We start from the raw sequence: 13,964 nt of genomic DNA, 5'->3' as shown, positions 1-13,964 counted from the left end.
AATATTTATCTTCAGCGAAATTACTAGAAGTCCATAGTCAGAGAAAACCCACACTCTTCTGTTCTCTGTCTTAAAGATTAAATTATGTTTTACCTTTGAAAAAATGCTTAGTTCCTGGGTTTATCCTGTTTTATTTTGGAAAAAAGACAGAGAAAAGAGTCTGCCATTGATGGCAAGCAGGGACAAAGGCACTGTTACTAGATTGTGGTTTTGAAGGCTGTTTACTGTGCTGTCAGAGACTGTAATGTGAAATAATGCTTTTAATCTTTTGGATTAAATCATTCAGCAACAGACCTCCCTAGCAACCAGGCTCCACCTAACACAGGGCCTCATTTTCTTGCAAGGATCCTGCAATCTTACATGGATTTTCCGGGCCAGTCTTTGGCAGCAACAACACTCATTTATTCCAGATGAAAGTCAGGCCCACTATAATTAGCAATACAATGGTATTTGTCTGAAAAATCAGGAAACATTGGCATTTGCTAGAGAGGCCATATGTCTTGTGGAGAACCCAGTCCATTTAATTTAAACTTTTAGGTACCCAGGGTTAAGCACATGGTCTAGTCAATTTGTCATAGCTGCTTAAATTCCTTATACAGTCTAAGGAGAGCAGCAGTTCTTACTGAAGATCTGAGGAGGGAGATCTGTTCCCCCTCTCTATCCATCCCTCCACCCACCCACCAGAGGATGATTCAGTCCACTTCATTCAAGTGAATACCTCTTTCACTGGGATTATGGAGGAACAATAGGAAATAAATGCTGGCAGCTCCATGCGGTTGGGTTTTACTCATTTGAAGATGGTTGTGACTTATCTTCCTCTTGCATAATAACCCAAGAATTAGAGCACTCCCCCCAGAGAGAGGCAGTCTTGGCCTCTACTTCATCTGAGTGGGTTGAGCTCAAATCTCCTACATTTAACTCAGAGGAGCTAAATTCATCCCCTCGTAGGATGACCATCCGTAAGTCTCCATGCTTTTGTTTCTTATCCTTTCCTTTTCTGCCTGTCTGTGAGGACTGTAAGCTCTGTAAGGCACCAGCTAGTTTGTCATTAAACATTTGAGCAGCACTGACTGTTATAAGGTTCTGATTTTGGCTGAGGTTTGTAATGAAATATAAATAATAGTAACAGTTGTGCAAATTTCTCTCTTCACACCACAAAAAATGCTGAGTAAAAGCTTTTTTCTCATAAACACATTACGTATTTTTGGCTAGTATTGATAGAAGTTGGACTTTGTACAGCCTTTCATTGTGACATGGTTTGTGGAACAAAGGATGGGTCTGCAGTGATGTTGGAATTGATGTGTATTTAGGGAATGGCTGGTTGTTTGATGGTTTGATACGGGCATGATTATGTCCTTGTTTTTGGTTGTATCTTCAAGAGACGTTCATGCTGGAGTGTAGTAGATCTGTAGCACTTGGAAATATGATGCTCCAGGATCCTTTCTTGCAAATTACTCTTTTAGGAGATTTTTTGGACCCAGGCAAGTATGTAACTCAGGGCAGGGGTAGGCTGCAGACCTCCTACTCAGTGCCACATCCCTGCAGTATCTTTTTCTCTTGGAGTTTCTAAAGAAGAAAGCAGGGGGAGGGACTGGGCTGAGTACAGTGTGAGGACATTAATACTGTGAGAGTATTATGCTGTGAGGACATTTATGTGGTCACTCCTGCGACACTGGCGAAGAATGCAGCAGTGATGTTTTCCTTGCATGAGTCATTCTGGAGCTGCCAAAAGTTGGAGCAGCCCATTGCCCAGTGATGAGTAGTGGTTGACCTTTATTTCCATCTTAGAGATTACAGTAAAATTGAACTAAATTAATTGCTTTCTGAGCACTGTCATCAGTGCAGGCTAGTTTCCTACAGATTTGGATTCCTTTCCCCCACCTCACTGAAACCAAGTCCTTACTTCCCCTCTGCCATGTCACTCTCCGGCTCTCTCTCCCATCCCTTAAGTATTTGTAAGGGAAGTGGTACATAGAGTGATGCTGATGCAGACTGCTGTGTACTCTTTAGTCAACTGTCTGCTGCTTCTCAGCATGGATAGTGGGTCACCCCACAAATACCTTTCCCTTACTGGAATGCTAATTGGTATACTTTACTCAACACCAGATTTTCTAAAATGTAGTATCTTTGAGATCTGGCTCCTCCTGTCATATATGACTGAAGCTGACCAATAGATTCTGACACGATATTGGGGTGCAGGAGAGTGTCCCAGAGAGACAGATGGTATGAATATTTCTTTAGTAAGCAAAAGTACAAATATACTGTAATACACACATAAATTAAAAGCATTATGAGGAAATCAGTAGGCAAAGCTCTGGGAGTTGTGTTGTGGAGGCAGACATAAAAGGAATACATTATTAGGTTTGCTGTGAAATTTTTTAAATTACTATAGTGAAAAATTGTTGAGCAACTCATCATCATAAGGAAAATACAGGACTCACCCTACCAGTTCATCCCTCATGTATTCCAGCCCAGCAATGGATAGCCAGTGATGAATTTTTTCTGAGCTTGTCAAGCATAGTAAACAACTATACAGTTAATGGATGGCTAATATTATATCAGTGCATTGCATCTATGAAGTAACAGTTGTTTTGGTCATCTCCTATTTTGCCACCTTTAAAAGTACAGTTAATTGCATGTACCTTTTTATTAAATAACATTTAAAAGATAAATAAAGTAAGGTTTGGCAGTCTGGAATCTGCTTTTTAGAAAAAGATTCTAACAATGGTTGGGATGTAGGATTTTAGGAGGAATATAAGGTTAGAAACTAAAATTGTTTCTAAGTATACCCAGTTAGGCTTTTTATTAAAGGAATTTGTCCCTAACTAGAAGTCCCTATGAGTGTTGTGAAAGGATGCACCTCTGTTGTGCACAACAAGCTATATAGATCACAGCTTGGAGTCAAGGTAGATGTGCAGTACTGTGTATTGTTATTGCTTGGTGGCCATTGCAGGTATTTCCAGTAGAAAATTACTTGAGGAGGTGTCTGGCAGATTGCATGTAAATATCCTACAAATTTTTTATAATTATGGATGAAACAATTCTTAAATAAATATTAAATAAATAAAGGTAAAACCCCACAGTAATGCTGTATATTGTATTTCAGTTAAGGATAATCTTCCATCTTAACATTCCTGAGGTTTCATTTTTGATGCTGTCCTTTCTCATTTTTTCATCTTCTGAAAGCAATATTTACCATGGGGATGTGGTATCATCATGGTAAAAATGAGCTGGTGCTGTTGGTCTCACAAGCAGCTCCCTTAATGTACAGCTCTTAAAGGCTGCTTTGGAAGGGTTTTTGCACTTCCCACAGATGCTAATGCTCTGATGTGTTCCAAAATGACAGTGGAGAGCATTTTGCCCTTTTCATTTCAAGGCGACATAAAGTCTTGAAGACTTCTGAGGCCAGTTGCCATATGTTATTAAAAATTAATGAAGCAGAGCAATTGTACCTGATCCCCCTGACAGACACTCAAGCGACAGCTTTTCCTAGGGCTACTCTTCTAAATGGTTCTTTTTGCATCTGTATTTTCCTCCTCTCTGACCACGATGACATCTTCCTTGTCATTAAAACTGGAAAACAATAGTAGAGGACATTTGGGGATTTTCTCATGCAATTCCATGCAAAATCTAGTTGGATTCTGTTCATTGCACATAGGATGAGCTACTGAGACAGCCTGTAAAATGAAGCATAAAACTGAGTCAACAGATATTAAGTGAGGAAGCAGATCTGCCTGTGTTTAGTGGTACAAGAGTTGCCTTTGGTAATGCTCACACTCAATGTGTGCAAGTTGAAATATTTTCCAAAAAAATTTGGTTTTTTGGGATAGGCCTAGACTACATTGCTTCAAAGCCTATCTGCATTGGAAGAGTGACTAAATATCATCTTTTCTGTGTGCTATTACCTCAGTCTTATAATATTCTGAAGGAAAGGAAATAAAAAAGAGCAGGCATTGAGGGGGCGTGCAATCTCTGCAATGATGCTTTAGGAGGTCATCAGCGAGTGTTAGTGCTCAGGCTCTGAGATTGAAGAAAATAAATTTACAACAAGGTAATCCAAATTAATGCTTCTTTTCTACTTTACTTGTGATGAACATTGCAGAGACACCAGCTAAATGTAGAGACTTGGTTATACATAGATTTTGTTCTTCAAAGCCTGTCAATCTTTTCGAACAGTTATCAATAAGTAAGTGTATATTTGACTGAACATTTTTCTTCCCAGTAGCAGAGAAGAACAATCATCATTATCTGTGATGTGTTCACAAGGCATTGTATACAAGAGTTTTTAGGACTAAATTCTGATATTTTTACTCATACTAAATAGGAGTGTACTCTTTAGGTTATTTATTAGTAGTGAAAGTGTCTAGTGTTTCATGTAAATGTTCATATTTTGTAAAATATTGTTTTGGAGAGGTACTTATCACAAAGATGATAATTGAGGGATTTTCTTTATTTGAAAAAACACATTCTTGGCTGGTCAGACACACTTTTTGTTCATTGTGCCCTATACAGGATAACCATGGGCTATTTAGAAGATCGGTATTTGCCTGGCACAAATATTGCTCTCTTGAGAGTAGGCTTTCATGATAGTCCATCACATTCTCATGACCTAAGTACGCACCGTTATTCGCAGTCACTGCAGTTACATAGTCCCCCCCAACAGGAATGTTATTTGAGGAATTGGCAATTCCCTCTTCCGTGCTTCACCCAAATGTATTCTTAGCTTTTCATTCACTGGTATTTTTGCTTTCCTGGAATCCACTCTTCTACCCTCTGAAACTCATAGTTCTGCAGACCTCTAATCCAAATAAATCTGTGATACTTTGGAGTGATCTGCTCTTTCATATTCAGAAGAAGTGAGGGTTAACTAATCTGGGCACTGCAACTGAGGTTACCATCCAAGCACCCCTTACACACCATGGAAAGCTGCATTGCATGAAATAGCACCATTTCTTTAAGCAGGGATGTAAATAATGCTGAGATGCCAGCATGGCAGGAGTATAAGATACTGTTTGCAGGAAAAGAAGAGAAGTTTACTGAGTTTCTGCTGAATAGCTACAGGTGTGGCAATCCAGAGGTAGGGGGCTGAAAATGTAAGGGCTGAAAATGTAAGCACTGCATTCCAGCCTCACACTGCTCGAGTTAATGTCTCTGCCTGAGAACAGAGCTGAAACTGTATCATCAAAACATCTACTTCAGCAAAGAGTTGTAAATTTGTCACCTAGCTGGTTTGAGACCAAAGCAACCTGTTTAGTCAGGTGTATCTCAGAAGTTGTCCTGAATCCAGGATTCCTCTAAGGAAGAGTAAATATTAGTCCTGCAGGTTTTGCAGAAAGTGGATTAGATGAACTTTCACTCTCCACTTATGCCTTATTTTCTGTGGTTTATTTCAACTTTGTACATTAAGTTCTTTTAAGATAAAAATGAGCATGGTCATTCTTGGGAGAAGAAAAAGCCCAGTCAATTTATTTAATTTTTTTTTAACTGGTCATTTTACAGGATGTAGCTACACTTATTATCAGTCTCAGTACATGAGTCAGATGGTGGTATTATGAAGTTATTCCTTACTCTGTGTTTGCATAAGATCCACTGAAGAAAATGTGACTGTTTTCACAGGCAGTGGAGCTCAGTATTTCCTAATATCAGTGACAGAGCACATGGAGGAATGAAATTTCACAGATACTCACTGAAGTATGCTGAGCATTAGGGGGATAGGCAACCAAGACAATCAAAAACACAGCTGGAGAGGCAGAAAGAAAAGGTATACTTGTGAAAATAAGAGGGAAAAGGAGCCCAGCAGTAAGAAATTTTCTATTTTGTTGAAAATACAGATGTGATAAAGGATGTGTGGTTCTTTTTCAAATTTGCTTCTTATGTAAATAGTACAATGCATGCCTTACGGCACAATCCAACAAAGCAAGGAAGGAAATAAATGTTAGACATGTGCAGTGAGTTCCATGACAAAAATATATTGAAAATCTTGATCAGGAAAAGAACCTTATTCAAGATGGCATGTAACTGCACATTGGACCCCTAACAGCAGGAGATTAAATTCATCTTTTCTTCAGAAGAAAATGACTTTACATGTATTGCTTGACTGCGATCTAGGTTACAGGGATCTACTGCTGTAATAATATAGCACTAGTGGAATTTTCCAAGTCCAAAAATAATTTAGTGTCCAAATATGTATTTTAATCTGATTTATAGCTTCACAGCCATGTCTAAGCCAGCACTGCCAAATAAAATTTTCTTTACTGTGACATGTATGCAGTTCTTTTTTGGGTATTTGGAATGGTGTCTAACATATAAATTAAGCAAAAGTTTCCTTTTACAGATATTCAGCTATATTTTTATTTTTAAAATGAAGCTTCACTTTTTACGTTTTAGAAGTGTAATTTCATTTCTTACAGTATCAGTGCCCAAACATATTTATGATATGCTTAACAAAATCAAGGACGCAAATACATGTAAAAAACATATAGTCATATCCTACAAGGGTGGTTTTTTTCTTAGTATCATTATAAAAGTACTTTTCTGTATTCCAGTAATTTACCAGTTTCATTCAATGAATATCTCTCAGGAAACCAATCAGACAAAAATATATCAGTGAATTTGCCCTCCAGCTCCCCACAGATGAGTGTGTTCCTGACACCTATATAGAAGCATGTGATTGAAATAACATTTGCATAAATTCCATTTAGTGAAAGATGCATTAGCTGATGCTGGTGAATGTGAGGACACTTAATGAAACAGTAAATATCAATGCATGTCTAAGCATTGATCATTTAATGCAGACATTGTCAGAAGAATTAAATAGATCATGATGTCCTTTTGTTCTTTCTCTTTATTTAGTATAATGTACTGTTGCTTTCTAAATTGCCTCAGGGTCTTTAATAAAGAAAGATTTCTCCTCTTAATTTGGACAGCTGCATAATTGGGATGCTAAATCATCGTCAGGGATGTAATCAAAATGATCCTACTATGTAACAATCTTCTAGTTTTCCTACTTTGTTTAGAGCAGAAGGAACAGATTTAAGCAGTTGCAATCTGTTGCATTGCCCTAAAAGTCAAGCATTGATCATTATAATATAATAGTTACAAAACCAAAGATCTCCAGGTCCCTTGTAAATAAACCTAATTCAAAATTCAAAGTAACTGTTGTGGTAGATATGGTTACAATGTAGGAAAATCTGATCCACAGAGATAATTTAACAGAATTACAGGATTTGATTTGCCTGATTCACATCACAAACTAGCATCAGAATCTGGAAAAAAAAAAAAAAGGTCACTAAATCTGATACCCACTCATGACTTTAGCTACACAAAACACACCAAACAAATAACTATCTGACTCTAGACCCTACTTATAAAAAGTCACAGGATTCACGCACCAACACTTTCCATACTTAATGGGAAGGTGATAACAATGACTGTGAAGCTGAGGCTTTGTTCACAAGGTGCCCCATGCAGAGGTGGAGTCCAAGAAGAAAATCACAGACTGGGATCTCACCACCTACTGCCCTTCCCTGCCTGCTGGTCAATCAATTGGCCTTAACCCCACAGGCACCAGTGGATATATTTGTTCTGGTTCCAGGTGTTTCTCCTTGAAGGCAGTGAGGTGTAGTGAGACTTTTATCCTAGGAAACTCTCAGAAAAGGGTCATGATCCTACTACATGTACAGTTTCAGCCTTCGATCAAATGCCATGGTCACCAGTGTACACATCAGTTGAATCAGATTTCCTTGGTTTATTCTAAAAAGAGACAGCAGTAGGGCAGGAATCCAACATAAAAATGTATGCTAAGCAGAAGGGACTTCAGCTAATGTTATCCCTTGGAGTTAATGCCAGACTGCTAATTTAAGTGCTCAATGCATAATAAAGTTTCTGTAGTGACACTCTGCAAAAGTGCAACTCTGCTTACAAATGTTGCAGTGACATGAAAGTTCAGATAGGCCAAGTGGCTTGTGGACACTGCAGCATTCTCCTGGAAATGACCTGCCCGTGTCACTGAGAGTATTTCTTCTGCAAACAGGCTATATGCTAATTTCTCGATACACCCTCAATTTTCACTGTATAATAGCACTAATGACCTTGACAGAAAGCATTTTCTAGGGAATAATAACCATTTGAGGTTTAATGACCTGAGGCTGTGCCTCAGGCCATCAACTCCTTCAAGCTGCTCATTAAATCCTTTGGGTATGCAGTCTGCTTCAGTCACTCCTGCTTAAGCATTTGCTCACTGTCACCTAATAATAATATTCTCCCTGAGGTATTTCCTATTCAGAGGCCCTGATGTTGGAAATGTGTTTGTCCTTAAGTCTTTTGGGAAAAGAAATCATCATTAATTTTTTAGGTGACTGTGTGTTACAAGTCAAAGCATTTACTCAGGCTGTCACTGAGCTTTTGGGGTGAGGAACTCAGTAAAAGCGAGACAGTTAAACTCATGAATTACACCTTGAAATATAAACTCTTTGTTCTAATTTCTTGCAATCTCATAATCTAAATCAAGATCCAGTAGTGTCCCCCCATCCTAACCCTGGTGGTTCATTGAGAGAGTTGATTTTGGACAGGCTACCACTTCCTAGCAAAGAGTGGCTTCATACTAGCTCTAAAAGACACCCAAAATTCGGAGCTGTGCAGAAGGAACAATACAATAGAGAGCACAGATGCCTGTTGGAGGAGGAATGCTAGGCCAATTTCTTACCAATGAAGTCATAAGTCAAAGATGATGTATTGTCCTGTGTTGTGGTACATACTTGTGAAGGGTGAACTTGTTTTTCTGTTGAGGATTTTTCATTTAAGGGAACATTCTTCCCACATTCAGATGGCACCAAATACAATTGGATCTTAGTTAAATCTGCTACTGTGGTGTTACATCGTGTTCCCTGTTTATTTGTGTAAGAGTGCAGCACAGCATGCCAAGTAGGCATGTCACAAACAAATTACTATTACAAGTTTCTTTCCAGAGTTTCTAAACTGAGAGAGAAGAAAAGCTTGGGGAAGAAGGCAATCAACAACAGTTCTAGGAAACTGTTACAGCAAGCATGGTGCCAAGTGATGTGTCTACAAATCAGTTATATGGTCTTCACATCAATTACAAGAGTCCTCTGGTGAGGCCCTTCCAGGATGGTAGTCTCTGTTGTGCACTGAGCAATCCATTCACTTTTTGTGTCTAAGGAGAGCTAGGAACAGGGTTCTTAAGGAGCTGGAAAGTGGAGATGCCTACTCATCTGTCTGGGAAGACCTGCCCTCGGCCTGAATTTAACTTAAAACCAGCTCTGTAGTTTGAGATAGCACCTTTGCCCAGAGGCAGCACACATTTTTAGGAAAAAAAATCTGGCAAATTCTAAAACTTGGAAGTACTGTTTCTAAGTTTGAGATACTTCATCTTATAAAACACTTAAGAAAACCTGAATACCAAGAATGTATAGTATCAGCTGGTGGGGGGGGGGAGGAATTTTGATAAGTGTAAGTTAATTCTGATGAGGTATACGTGTATCCTATAGAAAGCAACAGGTGAATTGATGAATAAGGCACTGTGGTGATTAGGGGGTGAACAACATGAGTACTTACTTCATTGTTTATGTTTCAGATTAGTGGATTTTGAGGTCAGATAACTAATTCAGTGACATGCTTTGTGTGGGAAATACATGCTCTTTGTGGTAACCACTGAGCACCTACATAGGAATGTTCCTATATAAATCTCAAATCCCCTTGCAAACATGGATACAGGTCATTATGCCATCACTGCAAATGGAGAATATGAGGTGCAAAAAAAGTGAAATTAAGTCACACAGTACAGTAACAGGAGATGCCCCAAAGAAGAATCTCACTGGAAATGTCTCTAGCTTTATATGCCTGCTCTTCCCAAATTCTCTGTATAGTCCATAGAGAAGAATGAGCACTTTCTGGGCACAAGCTGTTTTACTTCTTTCAGACATTAACTTTTAGATAAGATAACTATTTTAATGGAAGTACCTCTTTCTATCCCTAGCTTTCAGTAGCACCTAGGATTAATAGTTCCAATTCAGTTGCAAATAGGTGAGATGATTACCATCCTTTATGTAAATAAATATTCTGCATGGATGACAGAATGGCTGCTATGAAGTCAGGTCAGCTAGATTATTAAGCACATGCTTAATGCTGAGCTCTGGTATGTTCTATTGAAGCCTGGTTTGTAAAACCAGCCCTCTGCTGAGACCTTTACTGTTGTGTGGAACAAGCGGGTGTGCTGGTGACCCAGCCTTAGCTCTGATTCCCTTGGCTGTTGTTGGTTTGAGACAAGCATGCAGCATCATTCCCATGTAGATTTTAGGTGTAGGAATACAGTTCTGGTTGGAATTTCCTTTCTAAAATCTACTGAGAATTCAAATGAGAGCCAGATGAGTTTTTTCCTGTTCATTTAGAAGAAAAATGCAAAACATCATGAGAAACTTTAAAACTCCAACACTCCCTGAAAGTTCTCACCACAACAACATTTTCCTGAAAAAGTTCTTTCCAGGGGGATTCAAGCTTGCAGGTGATTAGCATTCATTATGTTTTTTCTACCCCTGATGAGGAAAGGCCAGATCAGTAAACAATGACTGAAAGAAATGCTTTGAAATACATTCAACAAATAATAACTTTGTAGTCTCAGTTTTGAGGCTACTTTTAGCAGCCTCAAATTGGCTTTGGCTTGGAGTTACAGAAAGATTAACAAAAGCCCCAGCTCTGTTCCCAAAATCAGTCAGCCAATGTAGCATCCTAGTTATAATTTTCACCTTCTGGCAGCATTGCCTTCCCTCCACATCCTCCAGAGCAGGTAAAGCAGTGGTGTCCAAGCTGATTTGTTTGGGTTATTGTTTGTCCTTAAAGATGAAACTGTACTAGAAAATACAGAACTGTAATTTTCAGTATACCAATGTGACTCCTTAGTAGTAAGTAAGCTTTCAGAGCGTAATGCAGTGGCCACAGAATACTGTGGGCCCTGGGCTTCTAACTACGATTACAGTGTAAGAAAACACTGCAAAATATAGCCCATCTCCTAAATCAAAATACCTTTTTTGTGTCTTTACTTTTAACTAGCAGTTTCAAAGCAACACATGAGCTCTAAGGTGCTTATTTAAAATCTTTAACTGCCACCATTTTGCTGAGATTTCATTGTCAGATTTAGGCTTCTCCTTTCAAAAACTGAGCCAGGCATCTTTTATGGTGAAATCTATAGGAGACACCATCTTTTGTAGGCAACTGCCTGCTTTCTGCTTCTGTTTCTGTCTGGAGAATAACTTATCTCATCATACTTCTGGCATATCTGAGGCTAGACCCTGCCAAAATCTGAAAGTGAAATAAACCATCAAAAAAATGTCAGATTCTTAAAAGTGCAGACCAAGGTCAAGTCTAGAAAAAAAATATACTTGGAAAATAAAGTACTTTGCCATTTCCTTCAAAGCATACACAACCAATTTTCAATCTTTGTGTTTATCTGCATATCCCATTACTGTAGCTCCAGACAGCCAAAAATGTCTCATGTCCTCAGTGCATACTTTTGCTCTCCTGGCCTTGAGGGGACATAAAGCCAGAGCAGCCCCTGGATCTGGCTCTTCATGGAGCACATCTGGAGAGGGGGAAGGGCCCCAAGATGATTTCAGAGGCAGCACACCAGCTGGCAAGAGCTTCCCACTGGAGCAGGTCCGAGTGGCCCTGTGCCCCTGCAGACAGCTCCCACCTTGCACTAGAGGTGACGTCCAGAGAAGGGAGGTGTCCTCACACACCCCTTCTGGGCAAGGGCAGCTGCTGTTGTGTAGAGACTGCTCAAAGACCAAATGGAAATTTGGTCAAAACAAGCTGAACCTCAGGCCCCAAGATTTGGAACAGAAGCCATCTCTCATCTCTTCTTTAAACAGTGTATTTTAATGCTTTGCAGCATTACAGTGTGAGGCATGCTGACTTCCATCTCCTTAATCCTCTGTAAATTTACTTCTAACAGCTACTGCCAAAATACAGTATGGCAGTCACACAGCACATGCTTCTTCAGTGGTGAGCACAAAGCAGCTTCTGTTCAGAGGGACTATGTTGCAAGCCCATGAGTGACACATTGTGACTGTTCAAGATTATGAAACATACTCTGAAACTGAGCAAGCCATAAACACTTCATTTTTCAAAAATAGTCATATTACCTCTGTCATTCTGCTTGGCAAGTGTATGTATGCAGACCTTGTTGCATCCACGTAGCACACGTTGAACAGGCACCAAGTGTTAAATCAGTGTTGTGCCAGCCGCACTGCAGAGTTCAGAGCAAATATTTCAAGTATGTACTTCAACACTCTTCTCGTTTTTTATAAAAACCCCTGATCTTTATTTGTTTATTTTTACTTCACTAGCCTCTCTCTTAGACTGAACTGACCTTAAACTATAGTGTGGAGTTATATTCATTGATCTGATGAATGCTCTCTAATTGATCCAGAATCAGGTCATGGCTTAAGATAACTTCTAACTCCAAGTGGGAAATATCTGCTGGAAAGGCAAGTGTCTTGTGTTTGTCGATGGGCAGATGCTGCTGTAAAATAAGTAAGTTTAGAGATCAGCAAAGGCCTGGACTAAATCCTTAGTAGCACCAAAAAAATCTTTCTAGTTTGACAGGCTAACTATTTGTTGAAGTTGTGGAGGAAGGAAGACATCATGGAAGCTAACCGTGTGGCCCTCATGGACTTTGAGCATATTTTGAGTGTAGTACACACTTTAACATGTGGAGTCTCACAATTTTGCTTCAAGGAGGGAAGAATAATTTTTCTCTTTTTCAAACTGAAGTGTAAGTGTTAAGTGATGTGTCTCATTTCCTACCAGAAGTTTAGCTGAGCAAAAGATTAGTCATTTACTTTCCAAATATCTAGCTGCTAGCACTGTCTAGAGACCAAACCATCTTTGCCCACAGTCAGGCACGTAATGAATCAGACGCATGGGAATGTGCTCTCCAGCAGTCAGAGCAAAGGGACTCCATCCATGAGATGGCAACTGAAACTGTCCAACTGACTTCCCATCAACTATTAAGAAATAGTTGAAATTCATCCAGCGAGTTAAAAAGTGACAGGGTCTGCATTTCACTGACATTTGCAGAGCCAACCCTTCTGTATGCCCTCCTGTTATCCAGCAAGAGGCATTGACATGAAAGTATGAGGCTTGTGCTTCCTTCAGTAGCTTTGGTGTCTCTCCTTGTGTACCCCACAAATCCACTCTCTGGTACCAGCAGGGAACAAGCACTGGTAGGTTTCCAGCCTTCCTGTTGTCTTCTTTCAGAGTAATATATGCCGTGTAGCTAGAGGCCAGAGTCCAGCTTTATAGAGTGATAACTGCAAACATCTAACTTATCTAAGGTCTTTCATGCTATTTGATAAAAGAGCAATTTATATCTTTCCTTCTTTTAGCTAAAAATAACAGTAAAAAAGTGCAGAGTGTTATTAGTCCTGGGTGGTGTGCTAATTAGTTCTTTGCTAACTCTGCTCTATTGCTGGCAATGATTATTGTCAAGTAATTACAGAGTTCCTAAGAATCTGGCTTCCATTTGATCTGTGGTGTAACAAGGGTAAGGAAATGAGAAGTGTCAGTACTATGGATACCCAGTGTTACTTCTGCCATAGCAGAATTTTGTGTTATAGGAAACAGTTATTTTGTACAACGGCTTTAATAGATGGAAACAGACCTAGGTGAGCTGCAGAATGGAAAACCAGTATTTTCACTACATTAAAAGTCTGTTCTCTACTTGAAGGAGCACATAAAACCCCCACAACCTTCTATTTAAAAATGTATGGAAAGGAAACTAGAGGCTTCAGCCAAAAGGGCTAAAAATAATAACTGTACCAACATAGCAAAGAGTTTGATTTCTTCCTCCCTCCAGCATGAATGAATATATGTTTATGTACAGCTATCATGTAGGAATTACTTTAGCTTGTTTTCTGTGTGTTGCTCTGTAGCCATATGGACTGCAGCTT

At 39.3% G+C, this 13,964-nt stretch overlaps 1 protein-coding gene across 9 annotated transcripts in view; it reads left to right on the top strand.

Annotated features, from left to right (window-relative positions):
• Window positions 1-13,964, top strand: part of STARD13 (StAR related lipid transfer domain containing 13) — a 292,584-nt gene that overhangs the window by 227,745 nt on the left and 50,875 nt on the right. The window contains exon 1 of one of the 9 annotated variants that reach the window (XM_064645525.1): window positions 12,729-13,238. The exons of 7 other annotated variants lie outside the window; for them this stretch is intronic. The gene's annotated coding sequence lies outside the window, so the exon portion shown is untranslated. Of the gene's footprint in view, window positions 1-12,728; window positions 13,239-13,964 lie in introns of those variants that run through there. One more of the 9 variants, XM_064645522.1, reaches the window with a different exon arrangement.

This window comes from Pseudopipra pipra, chromosome 2, assembly GCF_036250125.1.
Source record: "Pseudopipra pipra isolate bDixPip1 chromosome 2, bDixPip1.hap1, whole genome shotgun sequence".
Taxonomy (NCBI): domain Eukaryota; kingdom Metazoa; phylum Chordata; class Aves; order Passeriformes; family Pipridae; genus Pseudopipra; species Pseudopipra pipra.
Note: the sequence above shows the minus strand (reverse complement) of the source record. Positions and strands in the feature narration are given on the sequence as shown.